The sequence below is a fragment of the Nanorana parkeri genome, unplaced genomic scaffold, assembly GCF_000935625.1.
Source record: "Nanorana parkeri isolate BGI_ZX_2015 unplaced genomic scaffold, ASM93562v1 scaffold15, whole genome shotgun sequence".
NCBI classification, from domain to species: domain Eukaryota; kingdom Metazoa; phylum Chordata; class Amphibia; order Anura; family Dicroglossidae; genus Nanorana; species Nanorana parkeri.
This window is the reverse complement of record NW_017306283.1, coordinates 611,754-623,487: the sequence shown is the minus strand read 5'-3', so window position 1 is coordinate 623,487 and position 11,734 is coordinate 611,754.

The following is an 11,734-nucleotide window of genomic DNA, read 5'->3' as shown; positions in this document are numbered from 1 at the left end:
AACATTATATATTTTCTGAATGCCAAGACCCTATAGAATAAAATGGTGGTAGTTGAAAATTTTTATGTTGCGCAATATTAGCGCAACTCCTTATTAAACCCCAAAATTTAGTGATAAATTTAATTAAATGCCCCAAAACACAACAAAATACCAATTTTTTAAATGAAATATAAAAGATGAGGTTGCAACGAGTAAAACGATACCCAACATGCCCAGTTTACAAATTGCGCGCGTCCATGAAAAGGCGAAAAACTGCAGTACCCCAAAAAGTCCACAGAAGACGCTTTAAAAGCCCCCGCAGGTCACCAATTTAGAGATACCCCAAAATACTGGCCCTAGAATTATTGCTCTCACTCCGGCGTGCGTGGCGATACCCAACATGTGCAGCGCGTTCGTCGTTTTCATATCTAGGCGCACCCGACGCGTGTTTACGTGGCGACGCGCGTGCTCGCGGGGGCGGGGGACTTTTACAAATCTTTTATTATTATTATTAGATTTATTTTTTTTATTTTTATTTTAAAAACTTTTTTTAACTTTACGTTGACTGCTATCACATGGGGAGGCTTACAAGCCCCCCCATGTGATAGCAGATGGTGGTGACAGGTACTCTTTAAGGTGATGCTGGGGGTCCAAAAGACCCCCAGTGTCACCTTTACACTGGAAATAAGCTATTGAAGTGCAGATCGCACTTCAATAGCTTATAGCTGGGCTGCAGGAGCCCAGAACTGACAGCCCAGGGACCGGAAGTGATGCAATCTGCATCGCTCCCGGTTTGTTTAAACAGCCCCGATGCTGGCGACGTACACTGTACAGTCAGGAAGGGGTTAAAGTGTATAGTGCACAGTATTTAAAAATATTACTTGGCCACATTTTGAACAGGAGAGACTCTAGGGAGGTTATCTACTAAGCTTCCGATGGATTTAGCCGAACGTTCAGCTAATCTTCCGGCTCGCTTCGGCTGCAGGAACACCCATGAGGTCCTCAGATCAAAGGTTGTCCACTCCACCTGGAACCCCAAGTAATATGAGATCATATTATTTAGGTGTTGCCTGTGACTGCTGCCAGCAGCCAAGCCTGACTGATACATTCTAAAAAACAACTTTGAGGCACCACTGAGAAAGTCACAATCATGGCTGTCCTTCTTTTCAGTGACATGAGGACATGAGGCACATTGGTCATTAAAGGGGATCCTACAGCTCTCTGCAAAGATGGTCACAAGGTCCTTTCGTAGCACCTCTTCTAAGTGGCACACTTTTTGCTCTTTCAGGGATGGCAGCATGTGTTCTGCCCTTTTGCCCGTGTATCAGGGATCCAAAAGGGTGGCCAACCATTAATCATCCTTCACCTTCAAGGTCAAGCACTGCGGCATCAATGAGTCAATACTCACCAAATTACCTGCGGCAGAGGACCCCAAGACCTCAGTGTGGCTGAGGACAACAGTGTCCTTGATGATCTCACCCCACGATGTAAAACTCCCAGGGTATGGAAGGGGTAAAAAATACCCCTGGAAGCCTGCCCCATGTCCTCCTCCTCATCATTGCCAGAACCCTAACCCTCCTCCACGTACTTCTCTTCTGACTGCCATGGCTTCACAAACATGGAGGTAGTTGTGAAATTAGCTCACCATGGGTTTCCTTTAAATGCTTTTCAGGTATAGATATAAATTGTTTTCATTTATATCCTCTTATATTTTTACACATATTTTATGTTATTTTATGAACAGACCCTATATAGAAGCTTCCTGTTTTCAATATCTTTTACCTTTTGTTTTCCACAGTCTCCTCTGCTGTCAGATTGCACATGAAAAACTATCTTTTAAATGGTCCTTCTTTTCAAATTTTATTTACGCAATTTTTAAAACTTTAAAAGTATACTTGGAATCAATCTCCCTACCTCCACTTTTTCCTACCCCAGGGTCTCACCCCTAAACAACCACAACATACTTAGTCACACAATAAACTCTCAGTACCACATAATAAGCATATATTAAAAAAAAGAGTAATAAGATACACATATTGGTCATTTCCATCTACTTTAAGGACACAATTTTCAATAGCAATATTGGGTGCAGATTCTGCCTATTGCAGATAAGGGAGAGGCATAGTTGACAAGGACATTACTTTCTTCTGAAAAATTGTATTGTCCTTGGCTCTTAAAAAACAGAGATTATGCACCAAGCTGGATAATTTATTTAATAAACGGCAACATGTTCTGGCTGTTTAGGAACACCAAAGTCCAGAAAATAGTCTGATTATTGTCGAAAAGTCACAAGGTGACACTGTTAAAACTTAAATTGGCTGAAATACATCGATTTTTGTATATCTTTAGTAAACATCTCTTTGGTAAATATTTATTTTAGCTTACTATCAGCCATATCTACTTCAACTTAATTAACAGCTAGTCTAAATGAGTAACTAGCAAGGTAGTCTGACTGAAATAGTTTCACAGCAGGCCTGAAAGTGGCACTTTAGCAGAGATAAAAACTAGTATGTGGTAATATGTTAAGATATATGTAATTAATGTCACTAGACACTTATATTTATTAAAATAGATATGATATATCAGAACTGTATTATTACAACATCTAAACCTAAAATGGTGGTCATTTTCTTTGTTTGATGATAGTGACCCTTTAAAATTATACTACAAAATTCAACATATACTCCTAAATGGCATAGATTTGGTTAAGTATATGTTTAATCCAGATTTTTACACTGTACTACTATACAAACATGTAAGTCAAAAGACAGAAAAGCTCACTGGGTTTTAACCACTTGCTTTTGCAAGCAGAAATAATTTAATTTAAAAGCTAACAGCATGCTAGCAATTAGTACTGCCTTTTAGTCATTATTTAATAAGTCGTAATTTACAAATTTAAATTCATTTTCCTAAAATGAAAAAGCATAACTATGCTACACTTTTACTTCACAGAAAAGATGGGCTAATCATTATACAGCATCTTCAAAGTGACCGACAAAAGACATTTCAGTGGGCACCAAATCCTGCAGACTAAATAGCCTAGAGATATGTAATTAAAGCTGAAACAGAGTCTACAGTTACCATGAATTAAAAAGGGTCAGCTGTGACGTTTCATAAAAGATGGCTTAAGCCATAATTGTTCAAGAAGGTCAAATAGTTTTTCGTCATTTTTTTGAAGTTGTTTTTAAACACAGTTTGAGACTAAAAAATCATTACACAATTAAGAAGGATGCAGAAAAAGCTCTTGGGTCAATTAAAGTAGCATGGCTGCTATCAATATGAACATTGTGAGGAACTAAGAAGAAAGAAGCCTCAAAAACAACACATTATGGGGTTATTCAAGTTAATGGAAGCTTTTGTCCAATAATGTCAGCCAAACTCTCACACTTTTTTGAAAGGCCCCACATGAATTATGTTTTATTTGCACGTGTAAAGTATCAATAGAGACAGTCATGATGCCAAAGTTCATGCAAAACCAAATGCAGGTTTTGTTGGACCCCACAGAAACCTCTTCTAACTCTTGAGAACTCCGACACAAAAAGGTTGATTTACTAAAGGCAAATAGACTATTCACTTTTAAAAAGGTAATTTGCACTTTGCAATGGAAGTTTTCCTTAGTGAATGAGGTGAAGCCACAAGGCCTTTTATTCTGCAGAATGGGAATATCTATGAGCAGTACAATGGAGAATGGGGTTTGAACCTGAATGTATTAAATTGAATGTATTAAATTGAACAAATTTATCTTTACTGGCCAGCAGCAAGGGTGCCTACAAACAATCTCAATTCTCCATGCATCCAGCTTTTACAGGGTAGAAGGCAGGGTTTCCCACTATCATAATTTCTATTTGCACTGGCAATAAAACCATTTGCAAATCTAATAAGACAATCATTAACACTCAAAGAGTTCACCTGGGGTACACTAGAGGTAAGTATTTATCTCTATGTAGTAGATACCCTAATTTACCTACATGGGAAGAGGCAGTCACTTACAGAATTGTTAAGGATTATTGTAATATTTGGCTCCTTTTGATATCTAAAAGTTGACCATGAATGATCTACTGTCTTTCCTATTGGGCCAACATAATCTAACATTTTCCCATTTGGTACCCAGTTTCAGTGGGTTGACAAATTCAGATACCTAGGGATCATGATCCAAAACCCCCTCAAAAATGACATTATACTGTATCTGACCCCACTAGTTAAAACTATATCAGTCAAACCTGAAATGTGGCAATCCCTTCCATTAAACATGATAGTGTGCATAAATCTAATCAAAATGATCAACTTGCCAAAGCACCTGTACATCCTACATTCAATCTCTGTGTACATTCCAAATAAACACTTTTTATCCATACACTCTATTTTTTTCATCTACCTCGAACGGTATAGTATAGGGGGGGGGGGGGGGTCAATACCTAACTTTCATTACTACTTTTTTTTGGATAGCCCTGTTGACTTATGTTAATGACTGGCTCAATCCCTCAATAGAAACCGCAGCCACTGTCCTGGCAGCAGTTATACAAGGTTCATATGAAGGCCTGAAAAATACTTTATTTGGACTTCCCTTAAATAACTGCAACAAAAATTAACTTCTAGATGTTGGGGTGATGGTATAGCATAAAGACATAAAGGCAAAACCTTGCACAAGGGTACCGACATACAAATTTCTCCTAATACTGCTTTATGGTTGAATCTACACTTTTAAACCTTGTATAAGTATGTAGATGCAATATGGTGGGCTCATGGAGGGGATAAATATGTTCATCATTTATATGTTCAGATTACATTTGTCTCTTTTGAATGCCTGAAAAATAACCTCAAACTCAATAACCATTTCTTTTACAGGTACCTCACTCTTCAACACACTGCTCAGGCCCAACTGTAAACACAAACTCTAAATATACTGGCCTGTCCCCTTGAAAATACACAAACCTGCATCATTCTCTCCAACAACAGATCCCTGCTCCCTTTGACAAAGCCTAGTTGAAGTGTGCTAGGGATTTTTCATTTAAAAAAAAAGAAAACTTTGAGAACATGGAGGAAACTTTTTTTCTCAACAGTTGTCAGTACACAAGATCTTTGTTCACAGATTTTCTTTGTCCATCAACTATACTATACCCCCTAAAAAATAATCTGCTAAATTAGCCACTTGGCCCATTGTTACTGTTGCTCTAAAACACCAGCTGATGTTTTGCATGTCTTCTGGTCTTACATTCAAATATAACCTTTCTGGCACTAAATACACCATTAACACTGACTCTAAGCTTTGGTCTGCTTCGCCTCTTGGAATGTTGCCTCCTTGTCATATTACTAAGTCATATAATGGGTGAAGAGCTTAAACAGCTAATAAGGCTACTGATCTTTTATGTCAGTGTCTGCGTTACTTACCTTCCATGAACCAATGCAGCATCTTCTTCTATGGTGCACTGCCATGCACACTTCTAGTTTTTACAAGGAGTGTCGCAGCCGCATCCAATCCAATCCAGCTCTGCCTTTTGTCTCTGCTGTCATGCCACAGCCAATCAGAACAGGGCAGCTACAGCCTTAACCGGCATTGTCCCAGTCATATTTAACCAGTGTGGCTTCTGGCCTCTTCCCTATTGGTTTAAACTCAGTGCAGCTTCTGGTTTCCTGCCCAAGCAACACTTTTTCAAGAATAGCTACTGTACCCCTGGGGTTGGCCTCCCTTCTACTTAGCCTGCATCTTATCCATTTTTTACCTGTATACTGACCTCTAGCTTAGTTTCCTGGTTAGCCATGTCCGCAGCCAACTCTGACCTCTGGCTTGTGTACTGCTTAATATCAAAATGATAAAAGCTGGGAATGACCCCTTCAATGTATCTACCAACGCTGACTCATCCTTTCAGATGTTAACCAGTAACCAAACAAATTTGACATAAACACATTAGCTCACTGATAACCAGCTGACCCATAGAGGTTGCATACAGGGTAATAAGCGGATTCAATTATCCAAATCTTTATTTAATATAAAGTACCAAAATACCATCACCCATTAAAAGTATGACAACTTTGTCATTACAAACACTATACTTCACAAAAGGTCTGGACCACTACCACCACCACTTACATATATTCTTAATACCCTGAGAATAATGTATTCTACATTATTCTTCTATTGTAATATCCTCCTCTGTAGATACAACTGTCCTGTGAGTATATAACTCAAAATAAATGAAGATAGGAAAAAGGAGTTTTTGCAAACCCGGCATCTAGGGTGAAAATTAACACATCCACATCCAGGAAGTCACACTACTAATTGTACAATTCCTAGGTATGATACAAATTACACTCTGCTCCTCTTTAGGAGATCCCTCTCATTAGTCTTTTCTTTCAAAGTGTCCACGAAACTGTAACCTCAAGATATCGGGCCCCTTTGAAGATGTTTAAATGACAAGTCATTTATGTTTCCACATCGGTACATTGACATTAAATCAATGCTGCACACATAAGACAGGCTGTCAGCCAACACTCAGGTATGCCTACTACCTTCCTTAGATATTCCATACAGTGTAGCTGGAGAGTCCACATCGGCACAATTTACACCTTGACAGTCAGAATGGTAGTCCTACTAAATGGAAAAGACCTAACTGCTCCAGACAAAAAACCTTGATTATTCTCAGCACAGATGTTTTACCTATATGCAAACAACTTTTTATCGTGAGGCATACCTATATAAGGTTTAAAAAATGTTGGGGCCCTGGTTAACATCAGTTCTGTTGCTTCAATGTCCAACTTTATTTTTGATCTGATTTGTTTGCATTGAAAATACTCATAAATAAGACACCTTTCAAAAAAAATTTGAAACATAGTTATGAAGAAAAAACATCTAATATTTGCAAGTTCATCAGCACATCTTCAAATGGTAATTTCCTTAGCTAGCTCAGTATGCCTATTTCTAAAATATCAAAAATATTCAGAATATGGCACCTGCAATTTTTCCCTAAAATGCGCCCAATCGTGGATGGAGCCATCTTCCAGCAAATTATGTAGGTAATTTAGGTTATGTGAAGTCCACCAGGCAAAGGCTGAGGGTGATTCAAAACTTGGGGGGAATAAGGGATTATATATAATGGGTATCAGTGGTAAATTAGGGGTCATACTTTACCATGGTATCTAGTGTTATCTCATAATTTAAAGGTGTGTGTCTGTAGTGGGCTCCGTGATGAGGACCTGGTGTGGGCCAGTAACCAAGGCAATGCACGTAAAGAAATTGGGAACAGGATATGGTTTCTAGGTCAACCCAAAGTGGGCAATGTGGGGATTGAAAAAGACTCACTATAGAGGCTATCTGTGCCAATTGGTAGTACTTGTAAAAGTTAGGGCGTCCCAGACCTTCCTGGTGTTTATGAATGTACATAGTGACCCTAGGAATTCTAGGATGTTTCGACCCCCAGACAAAGGATAGAATGCTGTTTTGAAAAGAATTGAGTGCGAAATGTGGAATATTGGTTGGCAAGGTGCGGAAATGGAATAATAGTCTTGACCGAGTTGATCTTGCCCATCCAAGAGAGGTTATGTCTAACAGATAGTCAAAAGTTCCTTAAGATGTTTAAAGGTAGGGATATACTTAGCTTTATATATAGAATAATAATGTTCATGTTAATACCAAATGGCTATCCTGCCATGTAAATGGGAAGTATTAGCGAAGAGTGGTGATCATAGGGGCTGGTAGTGGAATATTAAGGATGGATATTAAGCAGAGGATTTACTTTCCTTTACAATCAAATTGAAAATCTGTGCAAAGGACTGTAGCACGTAGAATAGATTGGGAAGGGAGATAAAGGGTTGGAAGACGGAGTCTGATTGAGTGAGCAACCCTCTGTTTGGACTTAAGTATGTTCGCTAATAGTGGTCCATGTTTGTTTGCGAAAGTACGCTTGGACCAGCTAAGCTGTTTCTCAGCTACATCATTAAGGAGAAGATTTAATTCTGTTTTAACAGACAAGATTTCGTTACGTAGAGGGTTTGAAGGGGAGCTCTTCCAAGCGAGAGGAAAGGGCAGACATTTTTTGAGTCCTTTCCCTCTTTCTCCAAAATGCTAAGCTAATAAGCTACCCACATAAAGTCACTTTGTGACTCGTGTATGCTTATCAAACACCCCCAGCAAATGTGAGAGTAATTGAGTTTGACAGGTGTTGGGGGTGTAGTAGGTTACTAATGTTACTTCTACTTCAAAGAATGTACTGCACAGAAGTAGGTATGTGCCTGTGGGGTCAGCTATCTCCAGGGAGCATACAAAGAGATATTTGTATGGAAGGCAATCAGGACACCTCTTTTCTTTCTGCAGAAATTGGGTGGTAAAATGGAGGGTAATTTTTGTGGAGATATTTGGGGCAAGAGGAATCTTAAAATGTTGTTTCCTGCAGGCATACTTTGTTAGCATGATGAGAGGAGAAAAAATTAAATGCAAGTCTACGTTTCCAAGGTGAGTTAAGTCCTTGTACATTATGGGAAACAAGGTGGAAAGGGTGGGATGTGATGTTTCATGTGGAAAGGCGGGAGTCCGTCTGAAAACATGCTGCAAAGTAATCAAAATATCCCATATGTAAATCGACATGAGAGCTTAGCAGCATCACATATCGGACAAGGGTAGGAAGAACAGAGAAAGATAGAGGACAGTATGGAGAAAAACAACAAAAAAGAACACATAACAACATAGTTGTAACTGCAGAGCATTAAAGGGGAATACTAAATAGTATCCCAGTAGGCAGGGGGTGCCCAATCCACCCGGGCGTGGAGTACAAATAGTTCCAAAACATTGCATGAATGACGTACAAAAGAGCATTAGGGCATGGAAAAGAACAAGGGTCTGGAAAAGGAAGAGGAATGGGGAATTGGAGGTAGGGGTAAAGGGAGTGTAGGAGAGGGCAATGGAATAGAGAGAAAAAGTTATAAGGTTTTTGCTATATACCTAATGGTAGATAGAAGACATACGATAACCAGCATAGAAGTGCGAAACAAAGTGCATGTCTTCATATGGTGTTACCTTTTGTGTTAATCAAACCATCTCATACAACACCGAACAAATATGTACAGGTAATTTGGTTTTGAGTAGAACAAAAAGCAAGAAAAATATCAGTGTTATAAAGCAGAGTGATGCAAACTATAAGAACATAGTAATGTTGAAGGTGTTCCAGGAACGAACTAGCCTTCGCGGGTAAAGAAAAGTAATACTGTTGGCTGCCATAAGTGAGGACAACTTTAAAGGGAAAGCCCTACTTACAGTATATTTACCGTGTTGCAGTAGGGTGGATCAATAACAATTCAAGGCTCTCCTGCGTTGGAGGGTTTGTGGAGCGAAGTCCGCATAGATTTGGTATGCGTAGTCCTGAAAATGCAAAGAACGTTGTTTCCAGGCAGCTTGAATAATTGCGTCCATGGTCTTATAGAATGTGGTTTAAGAATGATGTGTCTGGGTGAGCCATCAGCCCGTCGAGGTCCGAGGGCGCGGTGAATATGGTCCAGTTCAAGTCTGTCCACCAGGAAGCCTGGGAGCAGTTCCTGAAACATGGAGGTTACTGTGGCTGTAAGATCTTCCCCTGCGGTTCCTGTTTTCCAGGCCTTCAGCTCTGATAATGTCAGGAGGTAATCGTCGGCCTTGGCCGGGAAGCGAAACCCACTGGCAGGAACGGGCCATAGTCCGAAGGCGAGGTACAAAGGGGCAATCCAAAGGCGAAGTCAAAGTCCGGTCCGGGTCGAGGCAGGCAGCTAGGTTCAAGAACGGGAAGGCAGGCCAAAGAGTCAGCAACAGGAAGTCAGACAAGGGGTTAGGAAATAGCAGCAGCAGAAAACACAGGAGGCTAGGCGATGCACCATATAGGTAAAATAACTCAGCAATGGACCAGGGCTCTGACTGGGCTTTTATACCCAGTGGGGAACTAAGACCACCCCCGGTTGCTAAGGCAACCAGGAATCTTCTGCATCCAGGAGCCAATGGCAAGAGAAAGGCAGAGGGCGTGTGCTGGGAACCTCCCCCCAGCAAGGTGCACACCTGACACCAGTAATGGGCACAGGCGCCCCCACAACCCTGTCGCCAGGGGTCCTGCCAAGAAGGAGAACCCATGCCCTCTGCCGCACATGGCGACCCCAAGGAGTGGTAAGACCCCTGGTACCCTGACAGATAAGGCCACTACAGAAATGACATCATCCATCTTGGTCTCCATGTCATGCAGTCTAGAGCCAAGCTCTTTAATATTGTTGGACAGGTGAGTAGTCACCTCCTGTTGCTTGGCTGGCAATTGAGAAGAGAGGCTGTCATTAGAGGAACAATCAATCGTGTCCAACAGCTCAGGTGATGAGGCCTGTTGCTCCAGAGAAGGTGGAGGGGACGACCGAGAGCGCCACAGATGAGGCCAGGGTCTGCGGCTGGGATCGAGAAGATGTCGAACGTTTCCCCATCCCATTGCCACACGATAGAGGAATAAGAAATGATGGTAGGCAAGTAATTTTGGTGAGATTAGCTGATAAATTAGGTGATCACACGCCCGGGTAGTGTCGAGCTAGATCAAGGTGCGGCCATCTTACTCGCTGCTCACTAGCGCCCCTGGGATGCTTTTTTAAAGTTTTTTTAATCTTATTTTTTCACATTTTCAAAACCAAACAAAGGGTTTTGGGTTACAGCCTTTTAGGGTTGGTGTTTGGGGTTTAGTGCTTCGGTTATAATTTTTGTTTGAAGGGAGGTATATTTTATTTCAATATCATTTTAGTACACTAAACATTTTAGTACACTTACATTTTTATTTTGGGGGTCAGCAGTGTGAACTTGTTGGTGACACAGGCACAGCTGCCTTTTATTAGTAGAATATCAACACCTCCTACTACGGTAGTGCAACATATCACTACATTGTGAGGGGCACTAAAGCACCATAGCCTCTATCCTTCTATTGCCATAATTATTGCCATACCTGCTAATAACATTAGGCAATCCCCTCTATTCATGGTGTCTCATGGGCTGAGGTTCCTGCGCAGGTAGTAGGGGTGAGCAGGTTCTGCAATTGCAGAACAAAGTTGTATTCTTTGAGATGTATGTCTGCCTTTCCTTCCTGGTAGTGGACATGCTATACTGCCATTTACAGGAGGCGGTGGAATGAATAACCAAGCCTGCCTCATCCTCCTATTCCAAGATGCAAAGCAGGATAGTTTCATCAGGTGGAATGTTCCTCGGGGTCCTCATGTCTACTACACTGTATTAGATATGATGACTCACAGGTCATTAGACTGCTGGAGTAGAGAGGGAGAGAGGCTGCAGGGACTGATCTAGCAGCTAGGTAGGACCAAGGATTGGGTCAGTATATCTTTTTTTCTAGACCTTAGACCAAAACAAGCACATAACCCTTGCGGTGCAGGGGTAGCCCCTGCAATGTTAATTTGTCATTTGCTTGGAGTTATTCTTTCAAATCGTTTTTTGCACTGGTAAATTTTCCCTTTGGCAGATTATTTAACAATCCCTTGTCTGTTAGCTTTGAAAATGTTCGGAGTTGATTTTTAAGATTTGCCTCTATAGATTTTAATGTTCATACCAATACCAGTATCTGTAGCTTCAAAATCTGTAGCTTCATCTATGGCAGCCACCGTTCCCTTAAAGAACAACATTACCCATATCTTTAAAACAACTGTGACAAAGTGACTAATCAGAGAATACAAATTCTAGTTAACACTAATTAGTTTTTCATCCCTAAAATTTGTAGTATTTTTTTTACTGTAAATTTACATACGTTTTTGTAGCGCTGAATTT